Below are 18501 nucleotides of genomic sequence, written 5' to 3'. Positions count from 1 at the left end.
GTCAGTAAATCTACTGACCAGAGGCCGACGTACTTGAGCACCTTCAAATACCACCGGTCTGAGCCAGAATCGAACCAATTTGGGCTCAGGAGGCCGGCCAGGCCACTCAATCTGGCGAGAAAAAATCTCTTCTGTGTCATCAGCTCATAGAAAATAGGCACAGTGAACAAGCGATTGCGAGAAATAGCGTCCTAATTCAGGTTTCTGTACAATCTCCTGCGGCAACAGAATGGCAATAAGAAGCTTTATTTTGTCCTTATTTGCCCGGACACGGTCTTGATCTTGATTACTTCTTTTTGTCTTACTAAACTGGGTTTTACGTGCGATTTCCTGCTCGGCATCTTTTGTCTGTTCAGCTATGTTCTGGCATATCCCGTCATAAAAAAGTTATTAAAATATTTTGCTTAGCTTGTTTTCCATAAAAACACTCTCTTTACAACACGGTGGAAATTTGGATCAAAGCAGGAATATCTTTGTCCATTTTCAGTATAAGTTGACCAAGAACTTGCAATGGTTGGATTGTAATCAGTATTATCGTCACAACTGTCACTGTCATGATCGCTACTTGATCTGGAATCGAACACGTGTTGTCTCTATTGCGAGTGCTGAACATTCGCTTCAGCTACGCCCAAACCCTGTATATTCGAGCCTGCAGTACTTATTCCAGGTTATTTCCTGTCGTTTGTGAATTCCCCTTCGACAGAACTTACTTCACTAATACAAAATTTCTCGCAACTAAATTCCAACATTTCGTTTATCATGACCCGTAAATCATCTTCCTCTAACAGTGGGGGCTGGTAATTCGTTATAAATATTTTAGCGGAAAAAATGTAAGAAAAAGGATCGAATAGAACCCTGGTCTCAGCAGTTTGGACGGAAATAATGAAATATGACTATTACGGATGGTTCATGCGTTCATGAACGTACCATTTGATGATAATTTTCCTGTTTTCGGTACCTTTCATATTTTTCTAAATTTAAGTTACATGCTGTTCTTACCTTAATTACTTTTTTCGATCTGGCTAAGTTTCGTTGATTGCTTACAAGTTTCCTTCGACGTGCACTCATGTCACCGGTTAAACGAACTCTGTGCACATATTTTCCTTCACTTTGCGCTGCCCTACGCCATTCCTTCTTGGTTTCTGATTGGTTGCAGCACCTTAACATGACTGCTTACGTCACTGGCAACTTTTCTCTTGATTGGTACCGAAAGTGTATCCTTCCGCGCTTTCTTGTTCTTTTATTGGTTCTTTTCGTTATTTGCATTTAGTATTTATTATATTTATTAATTGTAAATTTTAAAGATATTCTTTCTGGGTTCCCATTTTCTTATTGTTTGGTTATTTTTTGTTAAGATTTCCATGCACAGTTTGTAAATTACTTTTGTTAGTTTTCCAGTACTATGTTGCGTCGCATCTGGAATCTTCCTTTGTGCTATTTAAGCGACACGCCTGCCTGTATGCTTCGCCTTATCATTCCGGATTGGGCCGGAATCGCCGCCTGGTGTTCCGCAGCAGTTACTATGCTGTACCTTCTTGAGAAACATATTCGCTGCACGCATATGTAATAGCAACTTCTCTTCAGCGTGCATCTTTGCTACAGTAACTCGAGGTTGTTTACCTCGCCTTCATCGCTCAGGTCTGGTTTGCTCTAAGCATGTTAGCCAGCCAGCTGCACCGACGTGGCTTTGTCGGCCTCGTACTTTACATTTGAACATAAGACGACTGGTTTTACCTAATTTGTGTCTATGGACATGTTTTACCCAGATGTCAGCTGGTTCGTCTGCTAACTCATTTACTACAGTTCTTAAACGAATAATGAAGATACTGGACAAAAGGTCCCCTTTTTCTTGAACTTATTACTCCCCGGTGGAGACTTGTGTGTTAAGACTCAATTCAGTACTGTAGTGCTACACTGTAAATTTTTTCAAAATCCCTATCTTTAACCTTGTTGTTTTGATAGCTTTACTTTTCAAGTATTTATAATTATTCCACTTATTCGGTCTGGCTTTTTAACCAGCCTTCAACGTAAATTAATTATTTGGAGATTGTAATCTCATTTCACAGCTATCGTAAGACACAGTCTTACCTATTTGTTCTTGTTCGCACAGCCTGTGGCAACTTTTAGCTCAAGGCCAAGTGCTGAAATATAATATATTAATCATTGTTAGAATTTTCCTAAATTTTCTTGTTATTTCTACATTATTTATTTAATAAACATTGTAACTGCTGATTTCCTTTCTTATTTCCCGAGAAACCCTGGAAACACCCCTCCGGCTTTCCACTGTTTTCTCCAACGGATGTGTACGATAATAAAATATTGTGTAACTCGCAATAAACACACACTCCAGTCGTGAAAGAAGAACTCAAGACTGGGGATAATAAATCAGGTCACAGTTCTAAAATGTCAACAGAGATGTCTGTTCAGTGTCATAATCTCTGTAAATCCCTTCTACAGCAATATTATTACATCCAAGGAACGATTAGGCGATGAGCTAAAGCTTCAGTGCGGAGCTATTAGGCCTTAGGTCGTTCTTGCTCGGACTGAGCTGCGTTCTTTATGTTGCAACTCATGGATGACACATTGGTATTGGGAGAACATAGTTGAAAAAATTCACATCAGAGGGCAGACTCATCCAGAATATGCTGCTGAAAAGGAAATAAACCTCTGCAGGCAGGCAACTGAGAAAAAAAAATTTGAATCGGTGGATATATCCACGTTTCCCACTGAGCAAGCAACTTGCAGCCGCGGTCTCGCCACATCACCCACCGAACGGGTTAAGCCTGTTTGTGCTTGTATTTTGCATTTTGTTCAGAAGTTATAAATTTATTGTGTTCAGTGGTACTGTGAAAGATAGTGAATATTTGTCGCGTGATAACCTTCTACAGATTAGGAATATAATAGTGTTTTTTGCTAGTTGCTTTACGTCGCACCGTCATAGATAGGTCTTATGGGGATGATGGGACAGGAAAGGGCTAGGAGTGAGAAGGAAGCGGCCGTGACCTTAATTAAGGTACAGCCCCAGCATTTGCCTGGTGTGAAAATGGGAAACCACGGAAAACCATTTTCAGGGCTGCCGACAATGGGGTTCGAACCTACTATCTCCCGAATACTGGATACTGGCCGCACTTAAGCGACTGCATCTATCGAGCTCGGTAATATAATAAGTGTGAAGTTGACTAGCATGGTGCATACTTGTCTTGTAGTAGCCCAGTTATGGATACTGAAAAAGTTGTGAAATTGCTTTTTTTTTTTTTTTTTTTTTTGCTAGTGGCTTTACGTTGCACCAACACAGATAGGTCTTATGGCGACGATGGGATAGGAAAGGGCTAGGAATTATAAGGAAATGGCCGTGGCCTTAATTAAGGTACAGCCCCAGCATTTGCCTGGTGAGAAAATTGGAAACCACGGAAAACCATCTTCAGGACTGCCGACAGTGGGATTCGAACCCACTATCTCCCGGATGCAAGCTCACAGCTGCACGGTCCTAACCGCATGGCCAACTCACCCGGTGAAATTGCTTACTAAAGAAGACAAAGGTGATGTTGCATTCGAGATAATGGTCAGAGCAAGACCAACTCCAATCCTTAGACCTTAATGCTACTCTAGATTGTTCCAAGACGGTGAATTGAGTAGCCAGGCACATTAGAAATGTGGGTTTGTTGTTTTTGCATGCAGTCAATTTAATTTCATTAAAGCTGATGATAAATATTAGTTTCTTTGTAGAATATATGTGTGTGAGTGTATTTATATGAGTCAGTGGACATAGAAGATCTGTTAGGCGATCTAATATTAAACCTTCAGGAACACAACTTCACTACGATCGGGGAGAATCACAGAGCGACAAAGCCAATTGAATTGAAACAGGGTGTGATGCAAGGTTCTCTGCTTTCACCTACACTCCAAAATCTTGCAACAGATCATATATGTGGCGAATTATCTGAAGAACCAGTTGCTGATGAATATGGCTACGATCTAATTCCAGATTCAAGGCCTATTGCCGTTCTCGGCTTTGCAGATGACGATATTGTGGCTAAAGATAATTGGTCCGCTATAGAGTTCACTACAACAGCAGTCCTTGGGTTTAAAGATATTGGTTTGGAAATCAATCAGGGATATGAAAATGGTTATGGATTGGATATTTTTGGTTTGAAGTTGTAGTGGAAAAGTATATCAATCTCACAATCATTAAACAAAATAAATTAGCATACCTGCATACTTTTGAAAAGGGTTGCCAGTAAAACTAATGCGCGACAAAAAATCTAACAATTTTCGACATACCCGGCTTGATGCAAATAATAATATTTCTGGGCTACAAAATACAATAATTCATGCTTTAAACAGGATACTTCAAAGAAATCATATCTACTTACATCATAGGCCAATGATTTGTAGTTTAACTTTTTTTTTTTTTTTGCTTTACGTCGCACCGACTCAGATAGGTCTTATGGCGACGATGGGATAGGAAAGGCCTAGGAAGTGGAAGGAATTGGCCGTGGCCTTAAGGTACAGCCCCAGCATTTGCCTGGTGTGAAAATGGGAAACCACGGAAAACCATCTTCAGGGCTGCTGACAGTGGGACTCGAACCCACTATCTCCCGATTACTGGATACTGGTCGCCTTAAGTGACTGCAGCTATCGAGCTCGGTGATTAACATATCAAGAAGAAATCCATGTTAAACAACAGCACGCATGGTGAATATTAGTTTGGAGCATACATGACAGGACTTCCCTGATAAATTAAACAGATATGCGATAAATGAAAAAGGCTTTACGCAATAAAACTTGTTTAACGTAACACAGGCAAGAAATAACATAATACACACTGCAAATCACATGCTAGTTTGACTTTGTCATAGTTGTGACCTTTTTAGCTTCCTGCAAAAAGTCTTGAGAAAATGTTTTGTCATAACAGGAACCAGAACTCCTGGTCTTCAAAACAGAAATAGACTCCAGAGTTTCATTGGACATGCATGATCTGAACTCTGTTCTATTTTTATTCATAAGGATGAAAACACATTCACATTCTGCATTGTTATGGGGTATGGTGAAAATAGAGAGCATTACTCTAGCAATTTGGTTATACTTAAGAAGTCCATCGCCTGCATAAATTCTTGATATTTGTGCCCAACTTGAATCACTTGCAGCATCTTGATTTGCAGCCAAAGTGTCATCTACCTGAAGAGTTGCAAACTCCCTTTGAAGCTCATTCATTACCTCATCTGTAGTTTCATTCTCTTCTTTGCATAACATGATAGGAAACTTTTCTAAGAAAAACAAATGGAAGAAAACTGTGCATCTTCAATTTTGTCTAACCTACCAACTTGAGCATGCTTTAACACATCATCCTTGAGTGGAAACTCGATGATGTAGTCACAGGCAGTACAAAAGTAGTTTCTCATTGATGAAAAGGGGTTTATCTGTATCCTGGAGATCACTCACTGTGTTCAAAGTTTGAATGCCAATAACTACCTGATCATCACTTAAATTGTTTCTTCCATGTGCAATATTAATATCACACTCACATACCGTGCCAAAGGCAAATCTTTCTCCCTTTCTTGACTTTACTATGCGTGGAAAATCAACAGAATATCATTCTTTAAATGTCTAGAAGTACTGTTTCTTATTGGATTTATTCATGATAATCTTAAAGGGGAATGTAGCATATGAAAATGTCCGAGAACGAATGTCTCGATAGGTAATGAAAATCGAAATGAACCTGGATTACTGAACGTCACTTAAAATTATAACAAACACTCAAGGCAGTCAGACACTTCATTAAAACATGTCAAAGCACACAAAGTCTTAAACCATTAAATGAACAAGACACCAACTTCGTGAACAAAGAATATGCACATGGTAAAAAGCATACACACACGTGGAAGGAATGTAATTCGTCTTCTTCTTCTTTATAATTGAATGGGCTTCACTAATAGCGGTATACCCAGTCACTGGAACGAATGTAATTAGTACAATGAATACAGGAAACTGCGAAGCACGAAGTTACAACACAAAAACTCGAACACTTCATTAAAATATGTTATAACCTTCAAAGGCTTAAAAAAATTTCAAGGAACGCCAACTTCGTGAACAAAGAACAACACTCACATTGTCAAAGAATACAGCTTTAATCACAACAAGCGAATGGAGCGGAACAAAGAATTTTTGGAGCAGAGCCTGTCAGCACCTAACATTCACACGGAAGAACTCTTATCCCGGCTTTAAATTCAGTTCCAGTAACGACACAAACAGCACACGGTTAAAAATATCAATCATATCAAACAATGAGTTATCAACTATCGGGGACTTGCCTTCAACTAAGACCGAGCGTGCTTCGACCCATGCAAACAATCTATTATACGGAAGTGGAACGATTATCGAATGTTAACGTTTGAAATTTATGTCCGCAAAGTTGTAAAATAACACCGTCCATCCGTAAAACCGTAAAATGCTGCAATTTCAGTAAATTTTACAGATAAACCGTAAAAGTTGGCAGGTATGAATTAGACAAAAAATTAGCTAACCTCAACCAGAAAAATTTTCATCACAATAAGTCCTCAATATCAACCAAAGATGCACATCTTCCACGTTCCAATCAAAAGTCTATCTCAAGTTTCTTTTGAGGAAACAGATCAATCTTAAACCAAGGACTCAAAACACAACTGGCAACCTAAAATGAAAGAAATACCTTATGCAATATACAGTGAAACTCGGTTAAGAAGTTCCCGCATAAGAAGTTTTCCCGCCTAAGAAGTGTGATATTCTTGGTCCCTTGATCAGTTGCATTAAGACATATGTATATTTTTCCCGTTTAAAGTGTTCTGTTGTAAATATATTTCCCGCTTAAACAGTTCAGATTTTAGAGCCCCTTGAGATAGAAAACGTCCGCTCAAAGCAGCCCGTGGTTAGAACCCTCCAGTCTCCGCGCAAGTTGCACCCTGTGTTAGACCGTGCGTGCGCTCGCGGTGTGTGTCTGGTGTCACGGAACATGTGCGGGCCTGCCACGGCCATATGACGTCACGCTATGACAACACGGACAGCAGATGATCACTCTCGACTTGTGGAATCGAATCGAACCCATCAGTCAAAATTTCCACTCCACCGTTCCATCTAGCGGAATAAAATCGAACGGGATTCTACGTAAGAAACAAAGTACGCAATGAATGATTTGATAAAACTTTAATGCAGTAATTTGCGGGCCGCGACAGGGTGAAGTCATTAATCGAGGTGGCCTAAACATTAATTAAAAACCGTAAAGTGCATTTGCCCACAACATTACTGTTAACCTACCACAAAACTGAATATTCTAACCTGTCTGATTTTTCATTCCCTTGCTTATTTCCTTCCAGGCATTCTGTCTTACGTTGTTGCAATAATACTTGTGGGCCTTGCCGTAGAGGAAATTACGTTTTTGAACTAAACTGATAAGATTTTCCGTGTCTATTATTAGTGAGGTGAATAAAAACAACTTCGCGACTCTATGCAGGAAACAGCCGATTTGCCAGCAGCCAGCTGATTGATACACATGCCGCCAAACAGCCGACCGAAAGATCCCGATCGTGTACGAAGTTGAACGAATGTTGATAGCCAACTGGGTGTTGAGGGAGGCACACATAGGCATTGCAATACCACGTGTTGGCATAAAATTGAAAGTTATTTTTAATTTTACCTTTATACGAGCTAAACATTGTATTATCGTGTCTCTCGTAATTATTACACCGCATTATTAGAACGTAGCACAAGGATGAGGAGACATCAAATAAAATTCTCGCGGGGAAAGAAACTGTTTACGTTTAGATGTGCTAGCGTTGCTACTGCACCTTTATCTCTCCCACGTAATACCCCGGATACATTTCCATGCACTAATTTCTACCAAATTCGAACCTGTGTTTCTTTTCTTCATTACCTACAGCATGAAGAGGATTGAAGCGGGAAAATAAACTCAATACTGGCTTGGCCATGCGGTACTTGTGAAACAGCCAGAAACTACGCCCGTTGCCGTGACAACCAGTAGGAATGCAGGGGCGATTTAGGCCTAGGTTCTAAGAATCTCTTAAGAGTAAGTTGCTAGATTTCCCATTTGCTGCCGTTATCCTTGAAGCAGGTGTCAGGGGTGTGAGGAAGATAGAAAGCACATGCTAACAAACTAGTACACGTCTTGTCTTTGCTTCTTGTAAGCCTAAGCTACGGATTGCCAAGCAGTGTAGCGTCGTAATTAGTATGAATAGGAGTAGGTGAAGTTACTTGTAATATCAACGTACAAGCTTTTTTAAAAAAGTGAAAATGAGCGCAACTCAGAGGAAAGAGATCAAGCGAAAGACACTAACAATAAAAGACAAAGTGGAGATTATAAGGAAAGTGGCGTCATCTACACTTTCTCGTGTTGCTTTGGCAAAGGAGCTGGGGATGCCGCCGTCTACTTTGAACGATATTATAGCGAAGAAAGAAGAGATCTCTGCTTCTGCAGGGAATACTTCAGCAAATTGTAAGGAAGTTAAATCTGAAAAGTACGATGAAATAGAACAAGTTCTGCTAATATGGTTTAAACAGCAGCGAAGTTTAAACATACCTTTCAGTGGGACTATTGTGCAGGAGAAAGCCTCATGCAAATTAAGGGTACCTTTTACCGCGTCGAGCGGGTGGCTGGAACGCTTTAAAAATCGAGCCGGCATCGTTTACAAAGCCGGCCCCGTGGTGTAGGGGTAGCGTGCCTGCCTCTTACACGGAGGCCCCGGGTTCGATTCCCGGCCAGGACTGGGATTTTAACCTGGACCTGGTTCGAGGTCCACTCAGCCTACGTGATTAGAATTGAGAAACTATCTGACGGTGAGATATCGGCCCCGGTCTAGAAAGCCAAGAATAACGTCCGAGAGGATTCGTCGTGCTGACCACACGGCACCTTGTAATCTGCAGGCCTTCGGGCTGAGCAGCGGTCGCTTGGTAGGCCAAGGCCCTTCAAGGGCTGTAGTGCCATGGGGTTTTTGGTTTTCGCTTACAAAACAATTTGTTGCAAAGCAGAGAGTGTAAGTTCGCAGGGAAGGGAAGTGTGGAAGGACATGGTTCTGCCTGCTAAAATAATCAAACCTTGCAACGTTTTTATATAACTTAATATGTTCCCTTCTCTTATCAAATATATTTATAATATGGTATGTTCAATTATTTTACTTTATCTCTAAAAATATTGTCATGATAATCAAATTTTTATATTGTGGCTTTCTGTAAGCAGCTCTTATATATCGGCCTATTTCGGTATTGTTCACAAACAAGGAAATCTGTTGGCTGTGTGTTTCACATGTATTTCAAAGTACAGAATAAGTTTTTGGGCATTACCCCTTTTAAGAAGTTTCCTGCTTAAGAAGTTTTTTTTTTGCAGTCCCTTGAAAAACTTCTTAACAGAGTTTCACTGTAGTAGAAATTGAACAGGCTATTTCACTCCTTCCTATTGATAAACAAGGAGGGATTAGATTTGAGATATTTCTAAAAACATGAACACATAATCAATGATAAGACCCCTCCTAGTAACCACACCCCTAATCTACAATTCTCCAACTTGAAACGAAAACAAAGATACCAATCTTATAATAACTAAAGCAGATAAAGGAAATGTTACAGTATTAATGGACATAAACACTTATACTGATAAAACCGAAACATTTTTTAAATAACTATTTTCTAATCTATATATATAAAATAACATTCATAGCTACCAACTTTTAGAAATCAAAAAAAGGAAGATATTTTTAATTCTAGGATTTCATGACATATAATGTGCCATGGTCTAAGTGAAAAAAAGACAGGATAAAAGGCATACATATCTACAGGTACAAAGTGAATTGACCATTAAATTTAAAATCATAAACTAAAAAATACATTAAAAAAAGTTAAAAGAAAATGTACCATTCACTCTCATTTATAATACATACATACATACGAATAATAATACAGTCGAATGTCGATATCTCGAACCTCCATCGCTCGAATTTTTAGTATCTCAAAGTAACTTAAATATTCCGGCCGTCTGTCCTATTCTTCATGTGTATTTATTTCTCTATTACTCGCAATTCGGTTACACAAATTTCTCGATTTCTCAAAGCAAACATTTCCTCCCTTGAAGCAAAAAAAACCTCTAACTCGAAATTTGTGCAACATTAACTGTGCAATACAGCATTTTTGGTTTGTGAGGAACAGTTAAAAAGTAAAGAAAGGGTTACAGTGAAGCTGGGAACTAATATGACGGGAACCAAAAAACTCTAACGTCTAGTGATCGGACAATCGGCAAAGCCTCGTCGTTTCTCAGGTGACAATTACCGGTCACGTACGAAAGCAAGCCCAGAAGTCGTGGATGACAAGCTTCATTTACGAAACTCGACTGCGTGGTATTAGCCCTCTCCCGCCCATAGCGTAGTAAAGCGTACTTGTACTTCCAGTCGCATGTATGAGCCATCTATAGGCCGATAGACAAATATAACTTACTGTTACTAGAATGTGCACTTCCTAGAGATCAAATATATTAATTTTCTTCTTTTAAAACCTTGTATGTTCCGTCTTCAGCTCTAAGGCTGGTTGGATCCTCAACAGCTCCGCCATCAGCTGTCATAGATGGCCTAGGCATCACTGAAGAGGCGTACTAGGGAAATGAGGAGTGAGGTAGTTTCCCGTTGCTTTCCTCACCGAGCCAGAAGTTGCTATTACATATCAGTCTGCCAAGCCCACTGAAATGCATGCACCAACCGACCCTACGAGCAACATTTTCACACCTTTCATAGCAGGGACTGGCTGAAGAAGGAATGGCATTACTAGCATCACTCATACCTCAGTCACTTTCATATTGTCAAAGCCAACTATATGACAGAGACAGATCAATGAAAGTAACAAAATTACTCTAGCCCATACCAGAAGACATAGTGTACTGTAAAAACTAGGTCCTGCCAGCAAATAGCAGGCGTATTAGAACACGAAATACGGAAGGCAGTGACATACTGTAAACAAACATGTCGATGCTTAACCTTAATTCGCGTGAAAATATTTTATGCGGTAACGACATTGAACGTTTGGTGAATGATAATTCTGACTGTGAAACTGTTAGTAGTGGCTTAAGTGAACTCAGTGAAGTGGAAAGTGAAAATGAAAGTGACGATATTTCAGGAAATGACGACGTACACATGCGTGATGACAGATTGTAGGCCTAACCTTCAGTGGACAAATACATTGTCTTACGTCGAACCGGTGGACTTTACTGAAGAGGTAGGACCTTGCCATTCTCTTCCTGTGGGTAGTACAGCATTAGAGTAATGAAGACATTCATAAAAATGTATACTGTACAAAAACTAATGAACATAGAAATATGACTTTCACCAAATGAAAGTCAACATTACACAGTCAGAAATGAAAAGAATTGCTTTAATTCTGGGGAAAACATGCGATTTAATATGGGCGGGAAAGGGTTAACGAGAAGTTTCAAAGTGAAGGGAGGAAAGGTTAGCCGCAACAAACAGAAGAGACTAACGGATATTTTTTTTTTCCAAAGGTGTTGAAGGAGCTATGGTTCTTGTATCACTACTGTATGTACTGTATCCTGTCTTCTAAAAAGTTACTATAAAAAGTGTTATAATTAAAGTGATGCCGTAAAATAAGAGTTTCTTTGTATACTTTTAAGCTCTGTTAAAATAATGTATTCAGTAAAAGACTGTAGATACATGATTCAATTAAATGCTATACACGCTCAAAAACGGTATTCTCTGTATCTAAAAATTTTGACAACTCAAAATAAAAGTTATCTCCCTAGGTGATTCAAGATATCGACGTTCTACTGTATTTATATCACACCGACATACAACAAACCGCATAACAGTTTCCTATATTACACCGTAAAATGAATGGAAATTTAATTTTATAGGTATCTCTGAAACACTTGGAGATAACATTTGTTATGTTTTTTGGACAATACGTGAAGAGAAAATACCAGAAACTGTCACCGACACAACTCCCTTGAAATACTTTCAACTCATTAAAATTATGAAGTAAGAATGAACAAAAATGCACTGAAATACGCAAAACTACCACATACAAAACAGACCGGTATGTCTCACACATTATTAACATACGACTTAGACACGGTGAAAAGCAGAGAACTGCTAGAAAAAACATGTGGCCTACAACGCCAATGGAATTACAAACAAAAACGCTGTTAATAGTGCGTGAATCACACAACAAGAAACTCATTCTTTCGTCCTGATTAACTGAGTCACTAGCGCAGGCTACCCTCTCTCACTTGTAGGACGATTGCCGTCCTGAATCCCCAGCCGTAAAACACACATGCTGCTGTAGCAAGCAGGAAACACGATACACGCAGGGGACGGACGCTGCACTCGCAAAATAAAGCGTCAAATAAATACGCTTGAAGATGCGGTTAGGTAAATTACACAATCACAAAAGAAGTCGTCCTTTATCCTAGGGGAAAAACCGTACCGGAGGTTATATTTCTCAAAAACAGGAAGAATCAAAATAAATCGGAAGACGATTTAAAAAATGGAAAATTTCTGGGTGAATTGGAAGGGTTGGCAGGTATGAACATGTCCTGGCTGACTGACTGACTGATTCATCATCGCCGAGAAAAAGCCACTGAAAATAAAGAAATAAAATTTTTGGGATACATTTATATCACAGTGTAGGTGTTCACTAAGGGTGGGTTTTTGGATATTCTGTTACTAAAGGGGTGAAAAGGGGGGTGAAATTTTAAAATGAGTATGTATACATCAAAAATTAACCGTTTCAAGATGCGCAAACTGGTATTTGGAATCTCCTTTAAAAATAAGGAAACACACTTTTTTTTTAGAAAATCATCTTTGGGCAGGGAGGGGAAGGAGGGTTGAATGCCTTTTATGAGGACACTTGTATCTCAAAAACCGAGTACGTTACAGTAAAAAAATCGGTATTTGGAATCTCCTTTAAAAATAACAAAACACGTATTTTCTTTGTTTTGGAAAATCTACTTAAGGGGGGGAGAACAGGAGTAACAAAAGGGATGAATTTTTAAAATGATTATATCTACAGTATATCTCAAAAATGTAACATGCTATAGACGTGAAAATTTGTATTTGGAATCTCCTGTAAAAGTAAAGGAACAGGCATAATTTGTTTTCTGAAAATTAATTTAAGGGGAAATGTTAAAGGGGGTGAATTTTTAAAATGAGCATATCTACAGTATATCTCAAAAACTTAACATATTACAGACTTGAAAACCGGTACTTTTAATATCTTTTAAAAACAAAGTAACACATATTTTTTCTTTTTTGAAAAACACTTAAGGGGACTGTAAAAAGAAGTGAAAATGGAGTTGAATTCTTTTCCTGAGCATACCAATATCTCAAAAACTGAAAATGTTACAAGATATGAAATTTTTCTATGGGGAATCTCCTATAAAATTAAAGAAATATTCTTTTGTTTTTAGAAAATCCAATTTGGAGGGAGGGGGGTGAATGGAAAAATTATTTGTATTCTTTGTACGAGGATGCTTATATGTCAAAAACGATGGATGTTACGGACGTGAAAATTACTGCTTGAAATCTCCTTTAAAAATAAACATATTTTGCCAGGGGGGAGATCAATTTAATGGGAGGGGTATAAAGGAGTTGAATTATTTTTATGAGGATACAAATCAGAAGTGGACTTAATACAATATACCCCTAAGAGTTTTTGACGGGTGGGGATGAGGAATGACAAAAATATGCATTTATATGAAACTGTTTTAATTACGAAGTTAAAATCTCAAATGGTATCCCTAGGTGTTAAATAACACAAGGTTTGAAACAAATTTAACCCCTTAGAGAGTTAAATGGTTGTTAAGATCTGAAAACAAATATATTCATTCCTTCATCCGAAACGGTTTAACGTACGAGGACAAAATTCCAAATAGCGGTATATATTTTAAAACCTAGGTGGGAAATAGGAAATATTTTTTAATGTTCCACCCCTAAAGTGTTGAAAGAGGTTAGCTCCTGAAACAAAATTATTCATCCGTCCAAAACCGGTCGACGTACAAACTTGTCATTTTCATCTTTTATGTCCTAGGTGTAAAATATCGTATACTTCAAAATATTTCTCCCCTAAGAGGTTTAGATGGTGGTTTGACTCTCAAAAACACAATATCCATTCTTCCGAAACCGTTCTGAGACATGAACTTAAATTTTTTTAAGAAGTGTGGTCTTTTATATCCTAAATGTTAATAAATATTTAAAAACATTCACCCCTTAAAAAAGTATTCATTTCACCATTACTGTTTGATGTACAAAATTAAATTTCACAGGTTGGTCGCTTTTACATCCTAGATGTTAACTAAGATAGGGTTTAAAACATTCAAATTCTTCCGTATGTGGTTCAAATGAGTGTCAGATCAGAAAATAATAATTCCAACAAACCCGTTCGACGTATGAACTAAGGGCGTAACTTACAGTCTCTGCTGACAGTGGACTCTCCGAAATGTCATCATCATCATCCTAAACCATCTCCAGTTTCCCGGGTGTGGTATATGAGCCTCCTCCATCTCATCCTGTCCTTGTACCATTCTTCCTCCACCAACTTGTCCCAATCATGACCTCTCAGCAGTACATCGCTCTTAACTAAATCTATCCATTTCCTTCGTGGCCTTCCCACGGGTCGTCTTCCCTCTACCTTCCTGTCAAATTCCTTCCTTGCAGTTCTGTTTACTGGCATCCTCTTCATGTGACCAAACCACTTCAGTCTTGATATCTGAATCTTATTGAGGAGAGAATCATTTATTCCTACTTCTTCTCTAATTTTCACATTCCTAATCTTGTCTTTCCTGGTTTTCTGGATCATAGTGCGTAGGAATTTCATTTCAGCTGCCTGAAGTTTGGAATTATCTCTATTGGTCAGTGTTGTGGTTTCGAGACTGTATGTAAGAATTGGTGTATAATAGGACTTGTACAATGTCATTTTTGTTTTCATGGGTATTTGCTCATCCCACAGCAGGTGTCTTACCTGGTGGTAAAATTGTGTTGCCTTATTGATTCGATTGTTCACCCCATGTTTTGCTAGGTTGTCATTTGATATAACGCTACCCAAGTATTTGAAAACTGGAACGCTGTCCAGTTGAGCTTCATTTAACACGACTATTGGTTCTGCTCCTTCCCCATACACTTTCATCACCACTGTCTTGGTCTTGCTGATGTTTAAACCATATTTCTTAAACTCCTCATTCCAGCTTTGTATTCTCTCTCCCAATTCCTTTCTGAGTCACTCCAGATCGCAACATCATCTGCAAATGTGAAGGCTTTGATATCTCCATGTTCTTTCCTTTTAATAGATTTCATTACTACATCCATTACAATAATAAATAGAAGTGGTGACAATGAGCTGCCCTGCTGCACTCCTCTCTTCGTTTCAAACCAGTCCGACAAACCACATCCTACTTTAATACAGCTTCTGTTCCCACTATACAACATTTTCACTTTGTCTATGAGGCTGTCTCGCACTTGAAGTTCTTTCATGCATTGCCAAATTCTTTCCCTTGGTACACTATCGTATGCTTTCTCAATGTCCAAAAATATTAGAAATAAAGGCTTGTTCTTCTCCCAGTATTTTTCCATTGGCATTATAATTGCAAATATAAGGTCTGTAGTTGACCTTCCTGGTCTGAAACCATACTGCTCTTCTTCCAAAATTGGTTCAACAATATCTCTGATTCTGGTCTCTATTATTTTTTCCAATATTTTTAGGACATGAGACAATAGTGTGATACCACGGTAATTAGTACATTTTTGTCGGCTTCCTTTCTTGAACAGAGGTACAATGATGCCCATCTTCCAGTCCTCAGGAATAGTATTTTCCTCCCATATCTTGTTGAGCAGTCTATAGAGCCATTGGATTCCTGGAACTCCCGCTGCTTTCAGCATATCTGCACTTAGTTCATCTATGCCCACTGCCTTTCCTTTCTTCATGCTCTTGAGCGCATTTTTAACCTCAAGTCATGTAATTGGTGGTTCAGTTGTGGTTCCTCGACTTGGCTCTCCTCTATCCATTGTTATGTTTACTGTATCTCCATTCAGCAGCTTCTCGAAATAGATCTTGAGTTCTTGTTTAATTTCTCCCTCTTCTTGTGCCAGAGTTCCATCATCACGTTCTATTGCTTTTATGGTCTCTTGATCCCTTCGCTTGTTTTTCACTACTCCAAAATGTAAAACTTTGAATAATAACTTGCCGTATAAAACCGTAGCGAAGCACGGGTATCTTGCTAGTAGTGAACATAGAACCACCACTAAAATCCAGAAAAACTTTAAAGAAATTTAAAATAACTCTACTTCTTTCCTAAATGACCAAGAACATTGCAAGTTATTTATCATGAACCCAAGACTTCCTACAGCCCGTGCTACTCTCAAAATTCATGAAAATATTCCTATTAGACCAATTATCAATTTCAAGAACAGCTTTATATAAAAATTATCCCAATATATATACACTTTTCTCAATAAGAACTACTGTACTAATTTTAGAAAAAAACAATTACAGTATAACGCCAATTTTCTGTGACCACGATTTAGTGAATACCTGCATTTAACGGAAACTTAGGCACTGCGGCGAAACGCTGGCAACCAGGAACGAGTTAGCTGGAAAATTTATAATGTCCAATAACGGACCAACTATATTTGTATTATAAAGCTACTCATTCGGAACAAATATTTCAGGTTCCCTATGGGAATCAACCTCCTATATCAGGCATTTCAAGTACAGTGGAACCTCAATTACCCGTTCGCGGAAAATACGTTTTCCCGGAATATGCGTTCAAATTACGTGGTCCCGCGAGGATCATAATTAAATCACGTTGTAAAAGTCCCGCATTATCCGTTCCTCGAAGAAACGATTTCCCGGATCAACCGTCCAGAAATTCCAGTCCCATCAATGCTAAATCCTCGATCAATCGTTTTTTTAATAAACTGTATCTCACAAAAGGACGGCTATGGCATATTTATGGATCTTGGCGTTAACGCCCCGTCACTTCGATAATTAAAGCAAGTACTGTATACCGGAACTGGAAAAGCGATCGGCGGTGAACCTGCATAAGGGACCATCTTAGCATCGCATTTGGGTGGTATTGTTTAGAGATTCTCGGAAAATCATAAAGCAGAGAGTGGCGACAACAATTGCAAGCAGACACGGCGCATTTCGACAGCTCTGCTTGAAGACGGAACGAGTTTCGTCAAATGTTCGCACTTATAAAACGTCCATATTATGTCCAGGGTTAGATGTTTATATTTTTACTTTTTTCGATCGTACTGCCGAAGAGGTTTTTGGCACTTTGCTCAGGGCACTGCAGAATAACTGGGCTCTCAGGCAGGAATCGAAACTGCTTCTTAACACAAATTCAGTATTTTTGATATTATCGTACATGATTATGTTAGCGAGACCAAAACACATGTTGCACCTAAATGTAATTTTAAAAAAAGAAAGCCATGGGAGGTCTTGGAATTGCCTATTACTGTTTAGGTCCTAATGTAAGACTGGGAATTTTACGTTTTCGTGTTAAAATACCAAAAACCGCAGTCGTTTTATTTGCGCACGTTACATTTTAAATGGTTGATATAATTTCAAACTCGCACTGACATGTGCAGCGAGCGCGCTTTCCAGATGACCTCAAGGTCACGAATAACTGTAATTTCTGAAGTTTTGATATTTCTTTTATCTTTCCAATTTGATTGGATTTGTGACAAGCAGAATTGAATATAATGCATTCGAGAACTTTTAAGAATCGATACTTACATTCGAAACCATGTTTTTGAGTTCAACATAACCTTTAAAAGTCGACGTAGGCCTAATTTGCGCGGTACGAGATTTCCAGAAACTGACTACGAACAGTATACCGGAGACCAAATTACAATGAAAGATTAAGAAATGAACGGATTTCGCATTCATTTTGGGTGCTTTCGTACCTAATGTGCTTTATTTTATTAGATGAGAGAATTAAAAACTACTTGTGGTCGATTGTCGTTTCGCTTGGCGTTATTAGATTTTTCTAAGAGTTTGGCTAGCCTAATCAAAGTCGCTGAACTGAAAGAAGTTTTCACGGGAAACTGATGAAGATTCCCCTGTAAAACTGAATATAAAGTATCGAGATTTTGAACTCACGTACCGGTAATTAATGCGGTTTCGTGGTCTAACATGCCCGCCTCACATCCAGAGGGCCGGGTTCGATTGCTACCAGGTCAGACAATTTTACCTGGATATAAGTCTGGTTCCAGGTCCACTCAGCCTACGTGATTACCTTTAATTGTGGAGCTATCTAACGGTGAGATGGCGACCCCGATCTACAGAGCCAGGAATATCGGCCGAGAGGATTCGTCGCACTGACCATGCGCACCTCGTAACCTGGAGTCCTTCGGGCTGAGCAGCGGTCGCTTGGCAGGCAAAGTCCCACTGGGGCTGTAGTTTGGTTTGGTTTAGGAGTTTTGTAAGATTATAATTATACATATTTCATTTTTGTGATGT

Source organism: Anabrus simplex, chromosome 6 (genome assembly GCF_040414725.1).
Source record: "Anabrus simplex isolate iqAnaSimp1 chromosome 6, ASM4041472v1, whole genome shotgun sequence".
In the NCBI taxonomy this organism is placed as follows: Eukaryota; Metazoa; Arthropoda; class Insecta; order Orthoptera; family Tettigoniidae; genus Anabrus; species Anabrus simplex.
The sequence above is the reverse complement of the archived record's forward strand: the minus strand, read 5'-3'. Positions refer to the sequence as shown.